The sequence below is a fragment of the Pollicipes pollicipes genome, unplaced genomic scaffold (genome assembly GCF_011947565.3).
Source record: "Pollicipes pollicipes isolate AB1234 unplaced genomic scaffold, Ppol_2.1 Scaffold_6212;HRSCAF=7365_pilon_pilon_pilon, whole genome shotgun sequence".
NCBI lineage: Eukaryota > Metazoa > Arthropoda > Thecostraca > Pollicipedomorpha > Pollicipedidae > Pollicipes > Pollicipes pollicipes.
The window spans coordinates 246,378-273,707 of record NW_023596834.1 but is presented as its reverse complement, the minus strand read 5'-3'; the positions used below and the strand labels follow the sequence as shown (position 1 = coordinate 273,707).

Sequence of the window (27,330 nt, the reverse complement as noted above, 5' to 3'; positions counted from 1 at the left end):
CAATCAAGACAACTCAACACAGTCTAAACAAGCTGTCAATCACACACCACAAACCGCGAAGCAATATCACGCCACCAAACGGCAGGCAAAAACAAGGCGGCGTCATGCTTCAAAAGACACGAGGAATGGGCCAAGGACGATCGAGCCAAAAACCGCAGGTCACAACAAATGTAACATTCATCACCGGCAGCCATATATCACCCGCCGGCGACCGCGGCCCCGGCGGAGACAGCGCCCCCTCACCTCCTGAAGTGCAGGAAGTCCAGCGCGATCTGCACATTCTGCAGCTGATGGAAGCGCAGCTGGCCCTTCTGCGACGGCTGAAAACAGGCGCAGGCAATCACGCGACCCCCATCTCCAAGTGGGTTTACCGCCGTCTGCGGCGTCACGGCCGTTAGCTCGCCGCTGAGTTACAGCCCGGCGAATTAGAGAGACCAGACGCAGTCGGCGCCGCCTCCGTGGCAGGCCGTTCCTCACCAGACGCCGACTGGCGGATCACACGTGGACCGCGGCAGCGCGGACACGCTCCGCACGCTGAGGGGCGCCCGAGCCCAGCGGACGAGATGGCCCGACATTGTGCAACCCGCCGGCCGCACGCGCCCCAAACAAATCGAAAGCGGCTGACGGCATCGGTTGACGCAGGGGCCGCGCCGGCGACAAAAACGGCGCGCGGCGCCCCGGCGCTGCTCTCCTCCACCGGCGCGGCGGCGTCCGGCCGGCGGGGCTGATCGATTCGGCGCGCGGTGGCCGCGGCGCAAATCCGTCACCTTTTTCCCGGCGCTGAATAGGTGCACCGGCCTGCGAGGACGCGGCCGGGGCAAGAAGCGGCGGCCGCTGTTTTGTTGCGCGCGCGGCCGGACCGCGCCCGGCCGTTTCGGTTTGCCGTGACCCGGTGGAGTCCCGCCGGCCCCGCTTGCTTGCCTGGCGCGGCTAACGCCCTCCCCCCTCCCCTCCTATCTATCGCGGCCTTCCGATAGACCTGGGCGGGGTTGTGAGGCGAGGGGGTGAGAGGCACGCCCCAAATGCTATTGAGAGTTCTGCCCGTCTCCTCATGGCGTTTCAAGCTAGGATCTGTTATGCATGCGGGCGCAAGTATGCGCTGTTACTCCATCTGCTGTAATGGCAGCGAGGACCGAACACCAAACCTGTCCTGAACGCTGATGATTATCCTGCCATGCATACCGCTTTTTCTTATCAAGCTAACTGTACCGGCAACTGCTAAGTGACAAGAGTCGCGCCGCCACCATCAAGTCATAAAACGTCAGCGGTCTAACGACGCCCGACGGGGAGGTCCTTCTCGTAACCGGCCAAGGCTACCCGCCACCGCAACACACGACAATGGGACCGCGAGCACGACGGGACCGGCAGCTGCCGAGTTTCCTCCCTCCGGCGCGAAAAGAAACCGATTGAAAATGTTCACCGGTTTGACCCGAACAAGCCAGTTCCCCCCGCCCTTACGACTGTCGCGGAACGAGCTCGATTACTACAGGGCGGTGGGAGCGGCGTTCACCGCGTTGAGGCAGGCCACCGCCCGAATGGAGTTACGCTCTCTAAACGGAAAACAAGCTGGGGCACAGCTCAGACATTAACCAGAGCTTGTAAACACTCTTGTCCTCCTCTTAACGACACGGCAATCCTCTCTCCCCGGCTAACGACACTCGCCGCTATCCCGAGCTGCTCTGGCCCTCCCCCTGACTCTATCTCCAATGTCACTACGCCCCCCGGCCATCACCGGAGCGGGTGTGGCCCAGTTGCCGCCGTCGCTTGACCTACTGCCTAATCTCTGTGTGTAATTGGGGCCGGCAGTTTGTCGTGCAGTGTTTCTGGACGGGCGGGCCGGCCAGCTGCCGATGAATGGCGGGAGGCGGCCGGAGGTCACCGCCAGGGGTCAGTCAGCCGCAGTGGCTGCAACGGCGCGGCCACGGCGCGGCAGAGGCCCCGCGGCGCAGGGCTGAGGTGAGAGCGCCGACCCGTGGGAAAGGACGAATACGGGCGGGAGGCGCGACAGCGACGAACAGGGCGGCACGGGAGGCTGCCATGGCTACGGCGCGTGGTAAGCGGTCCTGTGCGCGGACCGCTGAGGGATTTTTGCGGATAAGGGCGCTCCCGGATCTCCTTGGTGACGTCAGTGTCAGCAGCCGCAAGTACGACAGATAAAAAAAGGGATTTGGTGGCGATGGCCACGGCTTTTGCGCGCACCATTCGCCCGGTATTGGCTGTTAAAAATACACGGCACCGGAACATAGCAATACAGAGGAGATACGCCAGTACATCAGCGTTTATAGTCCTTACGGTCAATGCGAAGTGACGAATGAGGTGAGCGAAACTGAGACAAGGCATTATGATGAGATGGAAGTCAAGATATGCGAAACTTACCAACCGCTCGCCGGACAGCACCTCCAGCAGTCCCAGGAGGTTCTTTCCGTCTCGCAGGTCGACGAACAGGTCGCGAACGTTGCGCCCGCACTGCAACACGGCAGAGCCCGGTCAGGTGGGCGGCGGCGGAGCTGAACCGCCGCGACGGGTGACACAGATTTAGCATCAGTCCGCCGGCCCGAAAACGCGACCGGCTAACCGGACCTACAGCATCGGACATAAGATCAGACACAAAAACCCACCTGCCGGACGGCTTGACAAGGCAGTCCTGACCGTTGACCGCAAGACTTGGGGCGGTGGCTTCCCTTATGCGTGGCGCAGTGGCGGGCGACCCGCGCCGAGCCCGCAGTCGGAAGGCCGGGCGCCTCAACAAGTGACACCAGCACGCGGCCGGCCCCATTCAAATCCGAGAACAATGGCCAAACACATCCGCCGTCGGCTTGGCCGAGTGCCGGGGAGCCGGCTACAAGAACTGGAGACCGGTCAAGCGCGAAGACACGGGGCTGAGGCGGGTCGGAAAGAGCTCCGGCAGGGAAAACAAACCAGCCAGCGCGCAGAGCTCATGTCGCGAACAAAATGCACGAGCGATGTGCCACGTCGATGGCTGCTTAGCTGTGGCGCCGTAGCCTACTGCCAGTGGGTTAATTGGTGCCACAGAGAGTAAGTCAAGCGGGATTAGTTCAAAATGGTGAGACACTGAAAATCTATGAGCGGGTTAAAATGGTGCACATAACTCAGGAAAACATCTGGTGAGAGAAGGCCTAGTGCAGGTGTGGTGAGCCAGTCGGGTCCAAGTTCAACGACGTTCGAGCCGAATCAGCCAAACCAAACAGCAGCCGGAATCAAACAAAACAAAAAAAAACGGAAATCGGCAACGCGAAGAAATCAGAAGAGATGGCTTCTATCGACACCGCGCCGTCGAAAAAGCATCGACTTCATGCAGCAGTCGCATCGGCAGCGGGTCCAGCCACGAACCGAACACAGGCCAGTCCTGCGAGCGGGTTGAGCACGGCGCCTTGGGCAGGACTTACGACGTCGAGTCCTGAGTCGTTCGACCCCAGGTCAACTCTGAGTCGCTCTTTCGACCCGAGGCCCAGACCCCGATACAGGGAGTCCGGCGAGCTCGTGTTGAGCCGCGGCCGCTCTCGCGACCCGTTGGCCGGCGCGGCCGGTCGGGGCGACGCGAGTTCAAGGCGCAGCCGCTCGCGCGACCCCCAGGCCCGGTCGCGGCCGGTCCGGTGACACGAGGTCAAGGCGCAGCCGCTCGTACGAACCAGCCGGCGACCGGACCCGGCTGCTGGACCCTGACTCACGCCCGAGGCTATCGCTTGACCCCAGCACTGTGCCGAGACTCAGGAACGTCTGCAAGGCGAGGGCAGCGTACATCTGACATCTGCCGGCGACAACCGCAACTTCCAGTTCCTGAAAGCGCCGATAGTCTGATTCGGAGAGAATTATGTCTGAAGATGTGGCGGTGCTACGATCCATGCGGGATGAACAGGCTGCGCGTGCCATCCACGCGGGCGTGCACGAGAAACCCAAAGCCGGGTAATCAATATCACGTCTTCGCAGTTGCGCCATTGATGCCAGAACTCAATACCGCCTTCGCGGCAGACATTGGTGCTAATGGTGATGCATGCGTGCAACCCAATGCGCCTCATATGTCAATCAGGGGCGAGGTCAGGCCTCTGTGCGAAAGGAGAGTGCAGATCAGATTCGCAGGGTGCGACTGAAGGCAATCAACTTCCCAAACGCACTCTTACAGACTCCCCACAAACCTCACTCAGAACGTGCTACGATACTTATATTTTATTATATAAGTATATATTATATATATACTTATATAAGTAATATACATTTTTTATTATATAAGTATATATATATATATATAATATAGTATATATTATAAAATACCCAATATTTTACATCAAAATTCGGCCACCGCAAGTCGATTTTCAATCTTCCCACGCGCTCAGGCAAGTTACGGCACACTTATCAAGTACATGTAAGGTCCTGCATGACCTGACAGGACCTGACAAGACACTCCTCGAACCTCTACGACAGTGCCATGCCTCGTCGCCCCGCCATGCCTCCGGCGCCAGTGCGGGGCATGCGACATGCGACATGGTGCGATCACGGGCGTGATCCCGGGATCCGGTGACGGAGCCGGGAGAGAGGCATGGACTTCCTCTCCGCCGAGGGGAGGCAAGGTCTGGACACTGAGAGCAGGGTTCCCACGGGCGTGACAGCGGCGCCCCAGACACGTGACCCGGTCATGATTGAGTCGTGCATGCTCCGATCAGTTAGACGGCTCGGCGGCCGCGGCCGACCGGCCGGCCGCGCCTTGACCAGAACGCCGCCACGTTTACGCCCCAATCACCGGTTGTAAACGGGTGGTAAACGAGTTAACGACGGTGCGTCGGGCAGCATACCTCGTAGCACATCCCATGCTGCGTACGGGAGGAGGAAGAAGTGGCGATCAAGAGCTCCGGTACAAACGGCAGCAGTCGGGTCATTTGTCGCACACGAGTACACCTATCACGACAGCCACGCCCACGCCCGCAGGCGTGTATGACCACGGCAATCACGGCACTCCTGCCGTGTCGGCGTGAGAGCTGCCCCGCGTGGCGTGGTGGAAGCGGTGCTTGTTTGTATCTACAGGCGCGTCTGCGCGTGGAGCCAGGCGCGAGCACAGCCCACACGCCGCCAGTGGCCCCGCGGAAGTCCCATCAGGGTCCCAGGGCGAACGCAGACATTACGCTGGCAGCATGTCAAAATAAGTGCTCGCATTGTTCTTTAAAATGGGCAAAGCGTTAATGGACTACCATCATGGTCATACACGATTCAAAAGAGCAGTAACTCCATGTATAGCAATAAGACCGACTATGCAATGTCGGGAAATGCTACAGGATCCATGAGCATTTTGAATGTCATCAGCACTAAGAACATCACCATCACAATGCACGATCATTGCATCAGCTATCACACCGTAGTACTGCGGTCAAAACTGCTGTATTTATGTACTCATATTGTTATTAAATGACACCGTCCCCTCCGTGGCATGGAAGCACTTTCACGTCTAGAACATGGTTGTACACGAGCGCATTATTGTGGATTCCGAAGGTTTTCCAACACTGCGGACGCGGTCTTAACTTGTAACCGACACACGAGACCAAACCGTCCCAGGACACTTCGAATAACGCTGGGATACCCCCTGTCCCGCATGCCCACTCCATACATTTCCAGCCATGATTCATCCGCCAGCATCTGAAGAGAGGAGGTTGTTTCGTCACCGGTCTGAGTCGGCAAGATTGGCCCTACGGGAGTGTCCGAGCGGTTGGAGGCTTGTCGCATCACGGCGGTCAGTCCCTTCCGCTGCACAGAGGCCAGTCCCAGTGACGTCACGAGCCTGTGACGACTCGCGGCAGTGTCCCCAGATCTGATAGTCACCGCACGCCGCCGTCAGCATCCGACGGACGGCCTGAAAACGCTAGAACCGGGGCAGAGGAACGACGGGTGGCAGCCGGGGGGAGAGCCATAAACATTGATGCATGCCATGGAGGTCAGCTGGATACGGCTCCGGCGTAAGCAGCCGGTATTTCGTCTTTTTAATTGATTTAATAATTTCCCCGCAGGCCAGTGAACACCAGCCCTGACTACAGTGCCCGCAGGCCAGTGAACGCCAGCACTGGCCACAGTGCCCGAGGCCAGTGAACACCAGCACTGGCCACAGTGCCCGCAGGCCAGTGAACCACCAGCACTGGTCACAGTGCCCGCAGGCCAGTGGACACCAGCACTGGCCACAGTGCCCGCAGGCCAGTGACCGGCCCGGCACACACACGCCGCGCAGCAGCGAGGCAGCCGTAATGAGGGCGCGCCGCTAATTAAGACCGAATGGGTTTAATTCGGCTCGGTCCCGAGGATCCCCGACCGCAGCCCGTCACGAACGCGGCCGGCCCACTGTGCATAATGAGGCTGGCCACAGCGCAGGCTCGCCGGCGCGCCCTGGGGCGCACCCGCACGCCGCGAGGACAGGCGCGGGCTCGGGCCGGCCGTGACCCGGCGCCGCCAGGGCTGGGATGATGGCATCGCATGGTGTTCGCGTTGTCTCAGGGAGTTACCGCAGAGGAGACTTTGTCCCAGCTCTCAGGGGCGGGCCTGCCAGTCAGGAGCGCGGGCCCCAGGTCCCGATCCAGGCCATGCCATCGTCCCAGACGTCCTCCCACCGCGGAGAACATGAGAACAAGCTACCCAGAACAGGAACGGGCACAAGCAGGTTTTCCAACGACGGCAGCATTCGCACCGCGACCAAGTGGACCAAGCCACGGTCTGGGAACAGAAAAATAGACACCGCTCCGCGAATATGCACGTCAACATCCCATGTATATCAAATGCAACCGCAGAGCATGCAGATCCGCGACGCTCGGCGCGTGCTCCACTCCCACCGGGCGTATTTCTGCACACTGCAAAGGTTTCAGCGAGCGCCACCGGCGCGGTGGCCTCCTCGGCGCCCGGGGGCATGTCACGTGGTCCGTGACTCACGACATCGGTGCGCCTGCGGCCCCATGAGCCGCGCGCCGAACGCGGCTATCCCGCGCGCACTGCTGACGGCGGCCGTGCTGCCGGCGTGATACGGCTAATTATAGCGCGTCGGTGCGCGGCCGTCAATTACCGCCGCCAAAGCGCCCGTTAAAATACACATCCGCTGCATATTAATGCGGCGGCGACGGCGCGCACAAACAGATGTTTCAAAGCGGCCGGCCGGGCCACGGGCGTGATTCTGGACATGCCCAGCCGGGCTCCGCCGGCGCACGCGACAGCCGCCGCCCCCGCCAAGGGTCCGGCGTCGTCGAGTGTTTGGGTTCGCGTCGACAGGCGTCCGCGTGCTCCGTGTTTGACGTCGTCGGGCTCGGCGCCGGTCTCCCGCCGCCGCCGCGCCGCCGCGCCGCATTCCTGCCGCGGGCTCGCGGCTCCCACGTCTGCGTGTAAAACAGCGCCGGCCGTGCGCCCCTACCGCCCGCGTAGAGTTCTCGCGATTCGGTACATCCGTGCCCCGGCGGCCAGGGGAGCGCTCACCGGGCGCCACGCGGGCCCGCGACATCCGCTCACCCTGCGCGACCGGCTCCGGCCGACTACAGCGCTCAGAGATCAGAGCTCAGCGCTCAGCGCCGTGGCCGTGACGGCGGCGGGCGGCGGCTCCGGTAGCGCCTCTCGGTCGTTGCCATCCCGGGAATGTCACCGGTCACGGTGGAGCTCAGCGCCAGCGCCTCCCGTGCCCGTGACGGCGGCGGCGGTGGCTCCGGTAGAGCCTCTGGGTCGTGCCATCCCGGGAATGTCGCCGGTCACGGCGGCGAGCGCCGGATTCCGACAGGGCGCCGCTCGGGCCGGCGGCGCCGCGCGCGCCGGTCCGAGCGGCGACGGAGGCTCGAGCGGACCGCTAACTGGGATATGATGGGGTAAAACACGGCCCGACGCGAGTAAAACCAGCGGGTACCGAGTGCCACCAAGGCGCCGGCCGGCGGGCGGACGTGTCACATGACACGCGGCGGGCGGGAGTGTGCGCCGAGAGTTCTACCGGAAACATGGGAGTCGTGTAGCCTGAAGCCCGCCACACGGCGTACGCGACGTGGTAAGATTGATGCAGTGGTCTACACCACGAAATCGTGAATACGATAGCATGAGGGAATAGGCACGTAATTGTCGGCGCCCGCCTTGAACCACGGGACTCCAGTCAAGCCACCACCCACCCGTCATGTCAGAAAGTAACTAGCTGACTTGAAGACGACTTCTCTCTACACTGTCTACGCTGATCAACACCTCTGATGAAGACGAACAGCACCTCGCGCGAGACCACTAACCGCAGGATCGCTAACAGCCCCGCCCCCGGCCCGACCCGGAGGGCACCGGTTCACCTTTACCGCGCGCGCAGGTCACGCGTCAGCGACCGATCCTCGACGAAACCGCCGCCCGCACAAAGCGCAGGAAATGAGGCGACGACGAGCGACGGTCGGCGCGCCGCCGATACATCGATCTCGCTGCGGCAGGCACGGGCGGCGGCCCGTTTCACCGTCGCCGTCACCGCGTCCCATCGCTCGTGCCGACACGAGGCGGTGACCTCCCCGCCCGAGCCCGCCGCCGATACACGGCTATCTGCGTGGTCTTCCGTGCCGCCGGACCGGCGCCGCCCCGCCGGTGACCGATGGGGCGCGCCGCCGGCGGAGGCGACACGGCTCCATCTCGGGGAGGCGTGCGTCGGCCGCCGCCCCCGGCGGAGGCGGCCCGGCATGGTGACAGATCTGGGCCGCACGGCAGGTGACGTCACAGCCTCTGTCGGGCCGTGCCGGGTCGGCTGACGTGTCGGAGCTGCGGCAGCCCCGGCGTGCTCCGGCATGCTCCGCCGGATGTGCCGGCAGACGGGTTTGGCCAGGATCGCGCAGGGACGGACGGAATGCAGCAAGGACCCACGGATCCACCGATGCCAAGCACGCTGTGAGCGGACATGCGGCCTTGCGTAGATGTCGACATCCGTCTTCAATGCTGCGTCGTGTATCTTATCGTGTCAAAACGCGAAAGCCACCGCTTTTCGGTCACCTCAAGCCGACCATTTAAGTCCGCGGGAACTGCCGCACGCCAAGAACCACAGCAAATTCGGTCTTCTTAAGCTGCCGCCGTTACGCACGAACAAGCTGCATTCATGTCAAGCAGAAATATGTCACACAAAGCTCATCACAGAAACAGGGCGTCTCTACCCGCTTCGACACGTGCTCCTCGGCCTGCCTCGACGATGATGATGACCTGGGCTTTAGGGTCGCGCCGATCAACCCTGGTCATATGACGCCCTCCGCCGGCCTCGTGACCCACGCCTCGGTTGATTGCACCTCGTATGTAGCCGCAGTATGTCCGCGCTGTACGACAGGTGATCTAAATGGCGTGACGGCACGGGCTTGGTGGAACGCCCTGAACACCGCCCCGAGGGGCACCTCGCAGATGTGCAGGTCATTGTGACGTAGCGCCGCCCCGGCGGATGAGGTCATCGCTGTCCACCCACAGGAACGGTGCCGTGCACACCAAATAAGTGCTCGTTGCAGCGAAGCCCGTTCAAGACGATACCAAACAGAATGGGTACCTAGAACAGGGTTCTTCTCATTGCACAGTTCCCCCAGCAGACAGCACTCTCTCACGAATGCACGGGTCGTTCCCTCCCTCTGCCTCCCGTTCCTCCACCCTTGGACGACGACCGGCTTCACACCACGACGCTACGGACATCGTCGCGACCTCTCGCCGCGCCGATGTTGTCGTTCGTACCGCCGCAGCCGTCACGGTGTCTGTTCTGTTTAGTCTCGGGCGGGGGCGGGCGGCGGCGGGCCGCCGGCACCGGCGGCGGTGGGCGGCGGGTGGGCGGCGGCCTGCTAGTCTCATCTGATGCCGGGCGGCATTGACAAAAAACGGCTCGGTCCGACGTAGTGGCGGCCTAATTAGCCGGCCACCACGGCGATGGGGACTGGCCTGCCCCCATGACAGGTCGAGTTTTAATCCCGCCTAGTCGGCCACCACGGCGATGGAGCGTGGCTGGCCCCCCATGACAGATCGAGTTTGGCGCTGGGGACTGGCTTGCCCCCATGACAGGCCGCGTTTCTAATCCCGCCCACGCGGGGCAGGCGTTATTAATGGTGCGGTCTTCAATACGCTTTGTTTGCTTATAAGGCCATGAGGTGCACGAAACCATTCATTTGAAGCGGAAGGAATGCTAGGCATGGTTTAAACGAATGAGCGTTATTACAAACACAGCAGTTACCAAGAACATTTGAAGAGGTTCATTCGAAGATAAATAATCAAGCGAGCCAACAGCTCGTTGCATCTTTTGTATTCTTGTCAGCACCTAATTATACGTCAGGCAGTGTATCTACCACACAAAAAGCAACTAACAAACTTCACAAACTAATCGGAAACAGAGATGTAACTGACACACTGAGTCACTGGGTATCCTCAGCTTTGGTGCTGATCTTTTAGATCTTTTCATGCTTTGATCTCCAGCACATAAAAGGAATACCCCAACCTTGCCAAGACCCCTGGGGCTTGAGTCCAACCGGCCCCCGGTAGTGACCACGCCCATGACGGGTGAGGGACAGTCCGTTGGACCAACGTAAGAGAAATCGAAAATGATGTTTCTATTTACAACAAAGCAACCAAAAATATACGTGTGATAAGATATCACGTCAAAATTGACGCCCGTACCCGCAGTTACAACTTCCAGCGATCTAAACACTGCAAGATGACAAACCACCATCACCGCGTAATACTAACAGACGTGTTACGCTGAAAATCCCGTCGACCGCTGCCGGCGCTGCCTGCCCCAGCAGGGCAGACCAGCGGCCGGTCCCGAGCCGCTGGCTGCACCAGTAGCGGCGGGTCGGCGGCCGGTCCCGAGCCGCTGACGGCGCTGGCTGCACCAGTAGCGGTGGACCAGCAGCTGGCCCCGAGCCGCGGCCGGTCTGGCTGCCCCAGCGGCGGGTCGGCGGCTGTTCCCCGAGCCGCTGCCGGTGCTGGCTGCACCAGCAGCGGCGGGCCAGCAGCTGGCCCCGGGCCGCTGCCGGCGCTGGCTGCACCAGTAGCGGTGGGCCAGCAGCAGGCCCGAGCCGCGGCCGGTCTGGCTGCCCCAGCAGCGGCGGGTCGGCGGCTGTTCCCCGAGCCGCTGCCGGCACTGGCTGCACCAGCAGCGGCGGGCCAGAAGCTGGCCCCGAGCCGCTGCCAGCGCTGGCTGCACCAGTAGCGGTGGGCCAGCAGCTGGCCCGAGGGCCACGCGGCCGGTCTGGCTGGCACCAGCAAGCGGCGGGGTCGGGCGGCCGGTTGCGGACAATGTCGCATGATGTCGGAACAGCGGCGCAGCTGCCGGGATCATTCGGGCCGGTCCAAAGGCGGGCCCCGGACCGGGCGCGGCGGCGGTGAAGTTAGCTGACAATGGCCGGCGCGCCGCCGCCGCCGCCGCGCGTGACCACACTGGGCCGCCGCGACCACCGCCAGCTCTGGCACCGTCGCGTTCTTGCCGCGACTTGTCGGAGGGGGACCCGCTCCTTTGATGGTTCTTCACGATCTCACCAATCGGCGGACACCCGGCCGTGCGGTCGGAGCATGATGGGATGTGCGTCGGGTGCATGATGGGTGTTGAGTCGGGTGCATGATGGGTGTGCGGTCAGGGTGACATGATGGGTGTAAAACGTCGGGTGCAGGTGGGTGTGTACGTCGGGTGCATGATGGGGTGTACGTCGGTGGAATGCATGATGGGTGTGCGTCGGGTGCATGATGGGTGTACGTCGGGTGCATGATGGGTGTACGTCGGGTGTGCTCTGCGCATGCCGGGTGTGTTGTAACTGCAGGGCGTCGGTGGTAATACCGCAGTTGCTTCGAGGTAGGTAAATTGATCTATGGGAAGGGTACCAGTGACATTGAAGGAATGCCGCGTCTTATATTACATGGCGGGGCAAGAGTAACCCGATGCTGGGATGGGGTGAGATCCAGTTAGTCGATCAGCAGGATTCGTCTCCAATGAGCGACATATTTCGTCTGATCAGTCAGTATTCCAGTCTGTCTTCCACGGGGTAAACTCGCCGAAATCGTGTGCTCGTGAAACGTTCCATACAGTACTGCCATGCAACCGCGAAAAATCAAAATATGCGCCAAAGGGTCGGGAAGTGTCCACGTGGCCTGGCTGGCCCGCTTGTCTCTCCACCCTGTCATAAAAGGCAAGACAGGTGACCGTCAAGTCGTCAAGTCGACGTTCCCCGCTACCGCAGGCCCTGGCCCCTCACGTTCCCACGATGGGCGGTGCTAGGACAGAAGCGGTTGACCTCTGACCCCGGCCTCCCGCCGCTCCGGTGCCTCCGCGGCGCCCTGGCGACAATGGAGCCGACAACAGGTGTCGATCGCGGGTTGACCCGGTGACCCCCGAGGTCGGGGGTCGAGGCGGCTCACTGCGGCGACAGCGTTGTTGTCTTCATCGCCCGCGCTCGGTCAATAGGAGTGGGCGGCGATCGACAAAGGAGGCCGTCAAAGGTCGCCGCCGGTGACACCGCACTTTATCCGTGGTAAGTGGGCCTATTACGACACGTCTTCCGACGGCCGAAGAGCACTTGGTAGGACTGTTATCGGCGCTACACAAAATCGCATTCGGATTGTGCATAATGATACCGCCGACCTAGATACGTTTGTTTTTACTACGCGATAAATGAATTGGGTGGGTGGCCGCCCAGGTCAACGTGTCAGTCATACCATGACGTGGCCGATATTAACAGCTGCAGGCTCTGTCTTAATCACCATTTGTGAGGTTGATCCATGAGTCTGTCATCGCGGATTCACCAAGGTCCACCCGCCGAGACTCATTTAAAACACTCATTTGCCCGACAAAAATAGCCCACATTCCCAGCACCAATTGGTCGGCGGCCGCGGCGTCCTATCAAGTTGGGTACCCCGCACCGGGCTTACGCTCAGCTGCTCGAGCGGTGGTCGCGGTCCGACCACACGACGCCGCTGCACCGGCACGCGCCGCCGCGCCGCGCCGCTCGCCCCGCTCGGCGCACGTGACGCCCGGGGCGCGCGACTCACACCCGGAGGCAGACCCGGCGCCGGTGCCGGGGCTGGCGCCGGTGCCGGGGCCGGGGCTGGGCCGGCGCTGGCGGTCAGCCAGCCGAGTCAGAGGCCGAGTCAGAGTCAATCGTGACGCCACCCAGGAACGGCGGGCCGTCCGGCGCGCCAGACAAAGACCGGCACGTGCCCGGTGCGCCGGTCAACCCCGCCCCGGCAGCGGGCGGCCGCAAGCGAAGCCGCGTTGGGTCGGCACGTGGCTACGGTCGGCACGGGAAGTCAGATCGGCACGCGGCACCACGTGGCCATTGGCACGTGGCCACCGAGCGCGTCCCGCGGTGGACTCGCCAGAGCCGGCGACGCTGTCGTGCTCAGCTTAACCATGTTCCTGTCGCTTCAGAGCCGCACCATGACGCTGACCACCCAGCCGCCGCCGCTGTCGCCACCGCCGGTGGAACGGGGCCGGCGCGGCGGCGACTACTCCCCATATTGCAGCGCGTCCGCTGTCAGCGGCGAGCCGGGCCGGGCCGGGCGGGGCTGGCCAGAAGGCCGTCAAAACATCCGGCCCGCAGTCTCCGGGGATCAGGCCGGCCGGCAGACGGCGCGCCGAAAAACAGAAAACACCGCCGTGCTCTGCTCAACAGGCTCTCTGGTGGTTAAGTGTGAGTGTACATGATCTCCTGGGGCTTTTGCAGAGCTGGAGGGCTTATCTCCAGAGGCCACCGCCAGGCCCGACAGCGTCATATTTAGACACTTTTGCAGCATTCGCATCTGGTCTCTAGAGAATGCGGCGCAGACGGCTGATCTCACTACTTATACACAGGACCGCTCCACTGAGACTGCTGATCATATTGCTCACCCTTCTGAAACGGCTGCAAATGTCTGACGGCTTACCCACGGGCATTTTAGTGCTCAGGGCTCACGCGATGTCCCACTCCGTGCCGACTACGAAAATCTCGGAGGCGGACGGTTTTCCAAAAAGGACGGTCAGCTGATCTTCGACACTTTCATTCATTTCGCGGTGGTTTATAGACACCACCCAGCGGTGCCTTCTTCCGCGCGCCACCTAGGGCCGCCTCGCTACCCAGCTCCGCCTCGCCACCCAGCGCCGCTTCGCCACCCAGCGCCGTTTCGTCACCCTTTCAGTTCGCCTCCCAATCGCGGCTCATCAGACAGTCCCAGTCTCCGCACACCTCCCGCCCGCCATCTCACATCAGCCTCATCAGTCGCGCGTGGCTCGCCGCGCCGCCGCCGCCAGCCGTCTGTCCCGGGTCCGTCCGATGCCTGCTTCCCAGCCGTTGTCGGCGGCCGCCGGCGCGCAGTGCGAGGTCATTCAACCGGCGGCAGGCCCGGCCGACTGCAGACCGCGCGCGCGCGCTGACCGTGCCGCTTCGGCGCGCGCGGCGCCACGCACGTGCAAACGCCGAGCAGCCGGGATTCAGCCGCAGATTCGGAGTCGGCGAAAGTGACGCGGATATTACGAAGCACACGTCGCTGTGATTGTGCGAAGCTGGATGCTACCTCGCGGCTTTACGAAGTTCGTTGACGGCCTGCCAACGTCCCGGTCTCCCGTCTCCCTCCGCGTCTCCTTCCGCGTCTCCTCATGTGACGGGAGCGCGTCCTTGCGCGTCTCTCTCGTCTCCTGCACTGTTCTGACGCAGGCTCCCGATTGAGATCGCTGGGAAATTGCCTTTTTACGCGGCGGCGAGTAAACGCCGCGCTTTTTGCGCCGCGACGACCGTGTACGCGGCCGTGTAAATAACACCGCAGGGGGCCCGCCGACAAAGAGGATCGCGAGAACGTCTCGCCGGGTCCCGCCGGAAGGAAGCCGCTCGCGAGAGGATGAGCGGGACTGACCCACGCTCGATGTCCGCATGTTTTGGTCCTGAGGGCGTGCAGATTGGGGTCAAAGCGCGGGGGTCCAAGGTCGCTAATATCCGGGCACAGCGCAGCTGGACTGGTCGAGCTCGAGAGTGGGTGACGCAGCAGGCCGGACGGCTGAGTTGGGCAGGCCGCCCACGGGATGGCTAGGTGTTAGTCATCGGCGGTCAAAGAACCGACAGAGAGGCGCATGCGATGTTGACAGCAGTCAACCAGTTTTGCCCTCTTGCGTCGTATCACCGGCCCAGCCACGCTCGACCCCTGGTCAGCTACGTCGTCGGTGGTCAGCCAGCGGCGCATCACCGGTCAGGGGTCCGTCGGCGGTCCGTTGACAGCTGACCAGCGTCCGGTCCGCGGTCCGCGGTCCCCGGCGGCGACAGCTGCTCCGGTCCGCGTCCGGACCGCCGGACAGACCGTATACGGTCGGGGCGGAGTGACGGCCCCGAGCGGAGAGACGGCTCGGGGCAGCGTGACGGCTCGGGGAGGCCGGCAGCCGGCGGCGCTGAATCAACTCCCCTCGATGAGCCGATCCGGACCAAATCCGGCCTATCGGTCGCGTGATTGGTCAGGGCGGAGATGGCGCCGATAGGGCCGCACCTGGTGATTGGTGGGTCAGCTGCTGACCGGGCGGCGCCCCGAGACACGCCGCAAATGGCGACCGACGACGCAGGGAAGCTTGCGCTCGGTGCTTCGCGGAGCGTTCTAGTGCGCGCGAAGTGGTGCAAACGTTGTCCCACCCAGACGGCTGTGACCCGTGGCTATTTTTAGCACGGCCAACGCCACTCCTTTAAAGTCGACGGTGACCGCACCACTGTGAATAACAACACTAACAGGCATGACATCAACCAACGGCCGTAAACCAAAGTCCAACTGGCTCGTCATATCAATCCCCGTGCTGGACATCCGCAGGAAGTCGGACCGGCGGTTCGCAGCGGTCCAATGACGTCACCGGACGGCACGTGACGAGTCTGGAGTGAGCACCGCTAACGAGGGATCCCTACACGGCGGGCCGGTGAGACACGGCGAGTGAGCCGTCTATGACGTCACCGGACGGCACGTGACGAGGTCTGAAGTGAGCATCACCGCCACGGGATCCCTGCACGGCGGGCCGGTGAGACGTGCCGTATGACGTCACCGGCTGCGGCCGGGGTGAGAAGATCGCCGCTCCCACACCTAACACTACCTTCGCAACAGCGAATAGCGTGGGGGAAGGTCAGGTCGCTTGAGAGCGTAATGGTCACGTCAGGATGTTCGGCCACGTATTTGTTTCCCATCTTAACGTTTCAAAAGACGATTTTCCGAACAAAGTAACCGTACTCCAACCAGGGCTTAGGTGTTCTCCTGAGTCATGCCACCATCTGTCAAGCGGCCTTATACTGCTCGAACACCATTCACTGCGAATCGCTATCACCACCTCGGATCTCACGAACCAGGCACAGCCATTTTACTCGTCGCCCGGTCTGAGGCACGTGACTTGAAAGAGCGCCGCCAAGATTACCGAGCCGTTCGTGTTTTGCCGCCCTGTCCTCCGTAACCGACCCGGATCATCCGACGCGGAACCTAAGCAGTGACGGACCGTACAGAGCACGGGCCGGGGGCCTGTTGGAGGGGCATGCTCCAACTGCCACCACATGCGGAGGCATGCACTTCCTGGGATTCATGCAGTTTGTTTTAAAGTTGGTTGTCTTAGACTCATGTAACTGTGATTCTATTTGCCGCGCACTTTTCTACCACTCATGTAAGCACGTAGCGTTTCGACAGCAGCTCGTATGCTTGCATCCCCGTGGGAATAGGGTATAAATGACCGTCAACTCCTGGGCAGAACCCGATCTTTTACAAAGCGAGGGTGTGTGTGTGTCATTGGGGCTTTACGACGCACTCAGCTGCTGAGGCTATATGACGTCGCCTGCCTCTCACCCTGGCAGGAAGGGCGGGCACCGCGGGGAATCGAACCCCGTTCCCCTAGTTTCCCAGACGCGCAAATAATCGATCAATTTGACATCCGTCATCTACTGACAGCAGGCAAACGGATGGGGAGCCGTAACTAGCTATTCGGCGAGATAGTTCCAACCAAGTACCGACTTCCATCTAACGCAGGTGCGTTAACCACTGCACTACCGGCACTCCTTTTATAAAGCGACATGCCGTCGTTTGAGCCATGTACGCATGCATGCAAAACCAATCCAATAGTAGATTTATCAAATCAAATAATCGATCAATTTGACATACGTCATCTAATGACAGCAGCCAAACGGATGGGGAGCCGTAACTAGCTATTCAGCGAGATAGTTCCAACAAAGTACCGACTTCCATCTATGGTTATCACGGGCCAAATCAACAATGCCCACGTAACAGCATCAGGTAGAAAGCTTCCACCCGGACATTCGAATGGCTCTGGTCGAGTTTACGACGTCATGGAGCATACATTAGGTCGAATAACTTTTCTGACGATGGGCCGAGTTCATGTCGCGTCGATTCAAAGTGGCGAGATGATGACCCAGCTAAGGTCATCTGTCAGCTGCGGTAATTTATGAGGACAGGAACGAATGGTTGTCGTGTATTCATACCCCATTTACACGCTATCTGATGCCAGATATGGCATGGAATTCGGCTCTTTGATGTCAATCGCCATGCAAGCCCCAGCGTGTCGAGCGATACCGGTGATGACGGCGGGTTATGCATCGTGATTGTCATCCAACTTAACAACGGGTTATACGATACAGCAGCGCGCTGGCGTACAATGCAGCTAAATTATACGAAATATCTGGTACTTATCTGAACCTATTACATACAAATAATGCAAATAATACATAGATACTCCTATGTTTACTATTCTTATATTATTATATCTATAATTATTATTACTATTATATATATATATATATATATATATATATATATATATATATAAACATTGAAACTGCGGAACAATGAAAGTTGGTTTTCAGGCTACGTGAAAATCAACAGGACGCGAATGATGCAATACGACAAGACCAAATCAAATCAACGCTTCATAAACGCCGGAACACGTGCCCTAACGCACGGGAAGCCTCAGGGTTCCATCCTGTTGTTGTCAATCGTCCTTGCCGTGCTTAATCAACCAGTTGCAAACTAATTGGCTCATTCACGAGAACAACGGATGACATTCATCATTCATCCCGTCAAATCATGCCCGACTTGTTTGTCGCTGCACGATGCCACGCCGCCTCTCCAGCTGTTGAGGCTTGTTGCATCAATAGGCGCCGCTCGAACCTGCCGCTGCATGATGCCACGCCGCCGCCTCTCCAGCTATTGGGGCTTGTTTGCATCAATAGTCGCCGCTCGAACCGCTCCGATTTCAATCTCGGCCAAACACGAGCCGGTAATTATCGACCACTTTTCCGGCGCTCGCGACGCCAGCCCGAAAAGGGCAGCGTATCTGGCTTTCACCGGCCGCAGCCCAGCTCGTCCGCACGCCAAGAAGGCCGTCCATCCGACGGCTCAATGTCAAGGAGCGCGGCGAGCCACGTGAATCAGCTGATCCCACCGGAGAGCCGTCAGATCGCCATTAAAGGCCATGCAAGACAAACGCACCGCTGGCGGCGCGGCTGTAATGACTTGCACGCGCCCGAGTGGGTGTGAGAGAAGGTCCAGCCACTCCACCCAGCCGCCAGGGCCGTGCCGAAGGTCCGCGTGCCCTACATAGGGCGCTCGTGTCAGCAGGTGTGTGTGCGAGTGACCGCTGCCGTCGGCCGCCCACGCAACGCCGGCCTGTGTGACCTAAAACGGCGCGATTTTTTGTTGAAAGATAACGCCCAGTTGGGCGGCCGTATACGCGGGCGTAGCCATCCGAGAAAACCGGTTTTCAGGCGCGCGAGCAAGCCGCCGCGACCGCTTGATCCGACCCGCTTAAGCCGCGGATACATAACTCGGCCTCTGGTTTTACAACGCGTTGGTGGTCACCTGACGCCCTCTTTCGCGCTCTTCCGCCATTTACACCCGCTGCAAACTGAAAAAGGACCCAGACACGCGGGAATGACAGGTGGCCGGCCCCGCTCGTTACGCATGTGCCGACGCGTGCTCTAGATCATTACCGGTGCGACCTTTCACGCCGGCCGACATGATGGACCGTCGAACACCGCGGTCCTGGCGTGGGCTTATCGGCGCTTATGTCCGGTCGGACGCCGGCGTGGTAATGAGGCGCCGATGGCGGTTTTTGTCGTGTTCTGATCGGGCTCATTAACCCCCGCACCCTCGGCGCGGCTGAGCCGGAGCATCGGTCGCTCGCTCCACCAGCTGGACGGGCCGCGGTGGTGCCGCCGCCAGCGCAGCGCTCGGCGGCGTGTGCAGCCGTGCCCCGCATCGCTAATGTCCGCAAGGCCGCTGGGCCGGGCGCCGGCCGGCCGGGACGGCAGGAGCGCCGGCCGGGACGGCAGGAGCGCCGGCCGAGTCAGCAGGAGCGCCGGCCGAGTTAGCAGGAGCGTCGGTCATGTCAGCAGGAGTGCCGGTCGTCTCAGCAGGAGCGCCGCCGGGACGGCAGGAGCGCCGGGCGAGCCAGCAGGAGCGCCGCCAGAGTCAGGGAGCACCGTCAGAGTCCACAGGAGCGCCTTCGAAATCAGCAGGAGCGCCGCCAGAGTTAGCAGAATCGTTGGTCGAGTCAGCAGGAGCGCCGGCCGAGTTGGCAGGAGCGCCGGGCGAGCCAATAGGAGCGCCGCAAGAGTCAGCAGAAGCGCGGCCAGGGTCAGTACGAGCGCTAGGCTGCGCCACCTGGGGCCGCACCGGGGTCTCCGCGGTCACCGCTGGCGGGGGCGCGCCGGTAAACAGCATTGTCCGCGGCCGGGGCGGCGCCCTCGCGATCCGTCGGAGGCGTTCAGGGCAGGGTTCGTGCGTGATCATCAGCAAACACGGCCATCGGAGCCGGGGCGGGACGTGCCCAGTGGCGCGGAGGCACTGCACTCCGCCGTGGCCGGTGGGTGATTGTCCCGTGGAGTTTTCGGGGCACTCCTGACGGCGGAGCGACCACAGGAAAGCGTGGGTTACAGCGGCGTGAAACAGGCTATGGCAGACAGCGGGACAGCGGTAAAGCCTGTGAGAGACGGCAAGGTGCTATGGCACGCATGAAGAAAAGAACGAGCGAAACCAGTCAATAAATGAACGAAAGAAGCGGACCAACTACGAGTTACTTATGCACAGCCCATCTCACAAATGCAAAAGCCAGTAGTTCATAAAAAAGAAAAACGAGGCAATAAGCGAAGCTCCTCCTTATGGCACGGACCCTAATGTGCGCATGATAAGCGGCCCCCTGCCACCTAGCCAGGCGCGGATGACCCCATGTCACACTTCCGTGTCTGGATAGTTGGCCCGCGTTGGGCAAGAGGTAATTGGCACCGCACGCCGCGACCAATCAGCGGGCGCGGAGACCGACTAATTGACGGACATCTCGGCGTGGGCCTCTGGAGTGGCCCGTCGGCACAGACAGTGACCTGCATACGCCTTGCGACACGCCGCTCCCACAAAGGCCATCGCCGGCGACATCTCTGATAGGGAGCGGGCGCGCTGAGGCAATGCGACCGGCCCCGGCCAGCCGGGCGGCCCCAGACGGCCCGGACGGCCGACACTGGACAGCGGACGGCAGACAGCGGACGGCAGACAGCAGACAGCAGACAGCGGACAGTGAAAGGCCGACAGCGGACGGCGGATGGCGGACGGCGGACGGCGGACTGCGGACTGCGGACGGCGGACGGCGAACAGCGGACGGCGGACAGCGGACAGCGGACAGCGGACGGCGGACGACGGACACTGCACGGTAGACAGCAGGCGGCGTATGATCATGACGAAAGGCGGACAGTGGATGCTGTACAGCGGACTGTGGACGGTGGAGGGAGGACGGTGGATAACACATAACGGATAACAGACAGTGGACGGTGTACAGGCCAGCGGACAGCCTGGGAAGACGAGCGGCGCCGGGCGGGCGAGCGTGTCAAGCGTGCGGGCCCGCAGCCGGATAGGAGGGGTTTGACCGATTGCGCGGAGTCCGCACGCGGCAGCCATAAATCAGACGACCGCCGGGAGAAAGTGAGAGACGAGCGCAAGAGGCACGCAGAGTTGGAGGGCCGACGGCAACAGATACATTTGCCGAGAGCGCAGTTGGACGGAGGCGAAAGAGAGCATGCGAGAGAACGGGCGAGGTGCAGAGTGGGTACGCAAGGAAAAACGGACGTGGCGGACGGAGGGCGGGAGGGGAGAAATCTCTCAAGGAGGAAGATGTGTCGGCATGTCCCACGGCTACCGGCCACAGCTCCCTGGCCATCCACATCTGCCGTGGCCAGCTCCCAGCGGGAGGTCACCAAGCACGCCCCGCCCACCCCGCGGCCGACCTGCTGACACGACGGTCAAGGTCGCCACGCGCGCTCCTCCCTATCTCGACCCCTGCCGAGCCGGCGGCGGGGAGGGGTGATAGCGCACGGCCGCGGCTGGGACGGGGCTGATACGCACCGATGGAGCCACGGGTCATGCGTCAGCGTTCACACGAGTGGCCGTGTAGTCAAACGCTTCGGAACAGGGGTCCGATTAGCCATGGTTCATCCACTCTTCCCAGGCCCCTCCCCCTCCCCCTCCACAGGCTGGCGCGGTACGGCGACCTACTGCAAACTATGTGTAACTGCCCGTGTGGTTTTGATAACGTCTGCCCGCTACATGTACTGGCATATTATATGTTACCTAAATGGAACAAGAAAGCGAGCATTATTAAGATAGATCACCTCAAGTACAACGCCACTTGAGCGCCTAAAATATGTCACCTTGAACTTCTGCACAAAGTAATCAAATGGGAATCATGACAAACATAAATAACTACGACATTCCGCCGATCAGACAGGACAATCACGACACGAGGGCCTGGGCCATCGGCCGCTCTGTCCGGGACGATGTGAAGGGAAGCGATGGGGTCCAACAACTAACCGGGGAGTTGAAATGCTTACCAGACAGAAAAGCGCGCCAGTCATCGTGCGCCGGCGCAAATAAGCGCGCCAGCTGATTTCACCGGGCTTGCAACAGCGGAGGGCTGCGGGCGCGCGGCTACTCGTTGGCCCGGAGCGATGGCTCGTGACCCAGTTGGTCGTCAGCGTCACGGCCCAACCACGGCGGACGTGCGCCGCCGTGATGCAACAGGACCGGAGCGCACCATCGGGCGACCGCCGCCACCTCGGGCGGCTGCGCACGGCTGCGGACGCACGTGCGGCCCGAAGCCCGAGACAGAACAGGGGAGGGGGTAACGAGGCCGTGGGCCCCCAAACATGGTCCACAACCAAATTTGCGCCACCTCCTTGCTCCGCTTTCAGAGCAGCGTGTCGCGCGCGCCGCGCCGGCGCTGGCCGCAGCCGCCGCCACAGCGGAGCCGCTCCGCCAGCCTGCGCCGTCGGGAGCAGACGTGCGCTGACCGCGCCGCGGTCGGGCCGGGGTAACGCCACCGCCACAGGAGCGCCTCCGGCTCGCCCAGTCCCGGGCCACACCGGCCTCTGACGTCACCGGACGCTGAGCGGCCGGCTCAGAGGTGGATTTCCAGGCGGCCGTACCGCCTGCTCACCGCCGGAAGGTGACACATGTTGCTGAGGATGACGGATTACCCGAGGACGCGAACAGCAGGTATGCGCGCTGTGTGTGCTTACGTCACCTTTGAAAAGAGGCAGCGCTCACGTTGTGGCGGCATTTCCAGGAGGCCACGCGGTAACGGTGTAAGCAACACTAAATTCCGGCACAGTTATGAGGGTGAACTCAACAAGGGGGCTCGCGCCACCCGGCCTTCCCTGCAGCCCTGATTCCATCACCAGGACGACCTCGTGGTGCTGACGACAAGGCGCCTCGAATTCAAGACATCTGAGTACGACTCTCGCCGCAGTCAAAACACGGATGCCGTGAACCGCGCGGCAGCCGACCGCAACCAAGATTAATGTTCCGGTGGACCAGCTTCGAGCATGTCAGTCCGTCGGGGCCTGCTGGTCCAGCTGTACCGGGGGACGCGCCGGCGGCGTGCAGCCCACCACCGGACTTCGCACCGCACTTCCAGCGACCCCGCTGCAGGCCCGGCCACTGAGAGCGGCGCGCCGCAGGTCACGTGCCACCGCGGCACCTGTCCCGTGTGTCAGCCCCTCCCCGTCCGGACGGCCCGGCGCCGCCTGGCGGCCCGTCAGCGCCGCAGCCGGAGCCGTCCGGACGGCCGGCAGCCTCGGTCACGCCTCGGCGGCTCCGTCCCGTGCAGCGGCCGAGCTCGCCGCGCGCGGCAGCGGCCCAGGCTGAGCGGCCGGCGGGGCTCCCTCGCTCCCTCACAGCGGTGCTGAGCCGAGGGCGCGCCGCGCGCGGCAGCGGCCCGGGCTGAGCGGCCGGCGGGGCTCCCTCGGTCCCTCACAGCGGTGCTGAGCCGGGGGCGCGCTGCTGACTGCGCTCGCACGAACCAGCAACAGGAGCAGGAGGAATGGCCCAGTAGATGAACAGGAGGGATGGCCCAATAGCTGCTCCCAGAGGCGCTTGGGCGGCACCCAACCAGCATAAATGGTCATGGCCGGCAGCGACCCGGTCTTCATTGGCAAGCGCCGTCCCGTTCCTCGCAGCAGAACACTGTGACGTCACAGGCGGCTATGCCATGCGCGCGCCAGTGTACAGCTCGTACGGCCAGCTGTGACCTCGTCATTCGTGCCGCCACGTTAGCTCATCCTGGACGGCGTTTGCCTATGGGGAGCGCGCTTCCGAGCCCAGTGTGGTGCCTCAGCCAGGAGGTGGCAGCAGTCTTCCTACAAAGCTGCAAATCAAACTGAACACGCGGGCGATGTTCATGTGCCACGGCAGGCGCCTCATCATCGACTTTGTCGACCAATGGCGGGGCCAAGCGGCAGAAAGGCCGGCCGCCGCCCAGTCAGCGCATGCCAATCGCTGGAGCTTAACCCTTCACCGGCGCCAACCACCCACCGCCAGCAAACAACCGCCCTCGGACGGCCCGACGCCGCCGCCGGCCGCAAACAGAGCTCAGCTGACGTGGCGGGAGCCCGCGATCCCGAACGGATGCACGAGGGATCAGTGCTAGTGCCGTTATCCGGCATTGGCGAACGGCAGAGCCCGCTGTCAGGCGCCGCTCTGGGCTGGCAGCCGCTTCTGTTGTTTGGCATGTGGAGCAAAGCTCCTGTCCGCACCGGGGGTGCGTCAGCGGTGAGCACGTCCGCTGTCCGCCCGCCCTCCGCTGCGCGCACCCGCCTGTACCAACGAGTCCCGCCGCCAGCCCGGCGAACCCGTTCTCGCACGCGAGTCGGCGCCGTCGTCGCGGCACGCGACACCGTCGGCAGACCGGGCCTCGCCGGCCCACTCGTCGGCGGGCTAGGCCCCGCCGGACCGGGCCCCGGCCGTCAGCCGGTCGCCGTCGTCACCCGCCCGGCCGCTAACCGGGGCGGGTCGGCGGCCGGGACGACCGGGGCGACTGGGGCGGGCGGCCGTATTTGGCCGAGCTGCGGGCGCCCGCCCGTCCGGGGCGGACAGGTGAGACCGGCCCGCCTCCTGGTCCGTCCCCCGGCGTCAGGACGGCCGGCGCCGCCCAGGCCCGGCCCGCGTCAACGGCGCTGCAGCGGCCCGTTTCATCTGTCCGCTCAGCGGACACTGGCCGGCTGCCGACCACCCGTGGAGGACGTCATTCTGACACTGAATCGCAGCGAGGGGACGGCCGCCTCACCAGCTGAGTTTGTGAATAACGCCATCGCGCCGAGGGTCTCCCGACAGCGAGCATCCCGAGCCGCCTAACATTCCGCTTGATGATTACTGATGTCAAAGAGCGCTTCGACTGTGCGGGTGATTTTGCGCCATCCGGGCGGTGTCGGTCGCCCGCGGCGTCTGCCGACCCGTCACACCCGCATTTACGACCCGGGACGGCTGGCGGCCGGCGTCGGCGCTGGCGCCGCCGGCCGGGACCGGCCAGCAGGCTCGACCCACTCCTGGGGAGGCTCGCGGAGCGCCAGAGGCCGTGGTCGCGACTGTTGGCATGGAGCCAAGCGGGAACTAGTAACACGCCTGCCTCGTAGGTCGCGCGAACGGCATTGGCCGCGCCGTCCCCATTTAATCAGCATAACCAGCGCAGCTATTTTTAGACGCTCGAGGATCATGACCTTTCACGTTACCCCCCAACTAGGTGGACGTGCAAGGCCAGTTGGCTGATAAGTACCACTGCAGCTCTCAGCCGCCCGCAGACCGCAGCTCTTTGAGAGTGCAGGAGAAAAGTGGTGACCCCGGTTCGTCGGGCCGTCCGGTGGCCCAGCAATCCGCCGCTCTGTTGGCTGGGCAGTCGGCTAGTTGGTCAGTCAGTCAGCCAGCCAGCCAGCCAGCCAGCCAGCCAGCCAGCCAGCCAGCCAGCCAGCCAGCCAGCCAGCCAGCCAGCCAGGCCAGCCAGCCAGTCAGTCAGTCAGTCAGCTCAGTCAGTATGTCGGCAGTCGTCAGTCGTCAGTCGCCAGTCTGTCATTCGTCAGTCGTCAATCGCCAGCTGCCAATCACCAATCGTCCGTCGTTATTCAGTTCTGAGTCAGTCATTAGTTGCCAGTCGCCAGTCAATAGCCAGTGTCGTCAGTCGTTAGTAGCCAGCCGTCAGCCGTCAGCCGTCAGCCGTCAGCCGCCAGTCCGCGGCCTCTCCGGGAGCGGAGTCACGGCACGCCGGCGCCGGCGCCGTATTATTACCCGTGATTAGCGGCAGCGCCGCTGCTGCGCGCCCGCCGTTTGATGATATTACTCCGGCTAATGCCAGCCCTCGACCGCCGTGAGTATAACTCGTCGGCCGACACGGTCGACAGACGGCTTGGGGCCCGCGGCGGCTCGACGCCTCCCGCCAGCGCCGGGTCAGCGCCGGCCGCCATGGGCGCGAGAGAATGCGCAGAGTCAACAGAGGACGATCCCGGCCGACGGTGACCTTGACGCGGCAGCCCGCGCCAACGGCCGGTGTTACCGTTTTGTGCGCGCGGCAGTCTCCGAGGACGGCCGGCGGGACGAAGACGACTAACGTGTTTCGGTAAGGGTGTAACTTGCTCTCAGCAGGTAAGCACGTCTATGGGAATGACGCAGCTGTTGTAGGTTCGATTTTGGCACTGACGGAGAAATCCGTTGGGGAACGAAAAAAACATGGGCTTGGTGATGAAAGAGATGATCAGATTTTCACATGAAATAATCCGACCCACCACCACCGGGAGGCCACATCCACGAAGAGCACACCTGAAAGGCATGATTCAGACTGCACAGCACCCCTCGGTGACCCAGCCGTGACCAGTGACGTAAGAAAACGGACAGCGAGCCAGCAGCACACGCCGGCGGGCTTACCTTCTTCAAATGCTTGTTAACCCACTTTGTGAACGTCTTCTTCTGTATGGCATCTCTCTCATCTGAAAAGAAATCCAGGTGGTCAGACGCGGAGTCACAGCCAATGCGAATTTGATTTTCACGACCGGCAGCGTCACGCCTTAACGGCAATCCCAAAACTAAAGCGGCACACCGCCACAAAGCAGACCTCCTGCAAGCCACATCTGCATCGTCACAACCGCAGTGAATGAGGAGCGTCCCCCCAGCCTCATTACACCAGCCTCCCCCCTGGAGCAGCTTGCCGCCCTTCCTGCTGCATCACCCTGTGACCTCTACGGGCGGCGGGAGCAGCGCGTCCGGCACCGCTGGCCGGCCCACCCTGGTCCCCGGCGCAGTCTCGTGTGACCTCTAAGGGTGGCGAGGGCGGGAGGCGGGGCGGAGCATGTCCCGGGAACGGTGACAGGGCGGAGGACGGAGGGTGGGGCGGAGCACGTCTCTCCGAACTTTTGCGACATTTGCCAGTATGCGCATGGCATTGCATGGAATTGAAACGACTTCAAAAGCCTTATCCTTGCGTGGAATGGAACGCATTCAAACACGACAAGGCCCCCATCCAACTCCGCAATGCGAGGCCAGTGGCGCGTCTCTGTCAGTGCACAGTTTCAGACACCGTCAGGCAGGGTGGGAAGGGGTCATGCGGAGGTCAGACGGCTATGCATGCTCGGCCTGGCACCTGCAAGGCCTCGGCCAGCCAACACGACCCATTATCTGAGCCTGGCAATCAGCCCCTGTGATCCACTTTGCAGACTGTAACGCCAGCCGGCGATCAGCAGCCTGGGGAATCCCACGCGGCCGGAGCCGGGAGCTTGACCTCGGCTCGGGTCAGAGCAGTGCCGGCAGCGCCACTGTCAACACGAGAGGCCAGCCCACGCGTGCGGATCGCACGTGATGATACCCGCGCCCCTCGATCGGGAAGTCTAGTCAGACGCTGGTGATAGCACACAGATGGCGGGGAGGGCTGAAACCGCGCCGGCTCGCGTGGTAAGGCCGCCTCGCGATGATCAACAGGGGACTGTCGCTGACACGAGCTCTCCGCATGCGACTGACGAGTCAACCAGGTCTCATTCGACTCAGTCTGCTCCAACGCCGTGCAGTGCATTATCATTATTACTCTGGCCGTGACCTCTCCGCTGACATGCT

General features: G+C 62.3%; 1 long non-coding RNA gene across 1 annotated transcript; it reads right to left on the bottom strand.

The window, feature by feature from the left end:
• Positions 1-244: 244 nt before the first annotated feature.
• On the bottom strand, positions 245-26,220 carry LOC119106846 (uncharacterized). The gene is made up of 3 exons (XR_005095163.1): positions 26,152-26,220; positions 2,377-2,466; positions 245-320 (listed from the first exon to the last, which is right to left on the bottom strand). It is a non-coding gene; the product is annotated as an uncharacterized LOC119106846 (long non-coding RNA).
• Positions 26,221-27,330: the final 1,110 nt, after the last annotated feature.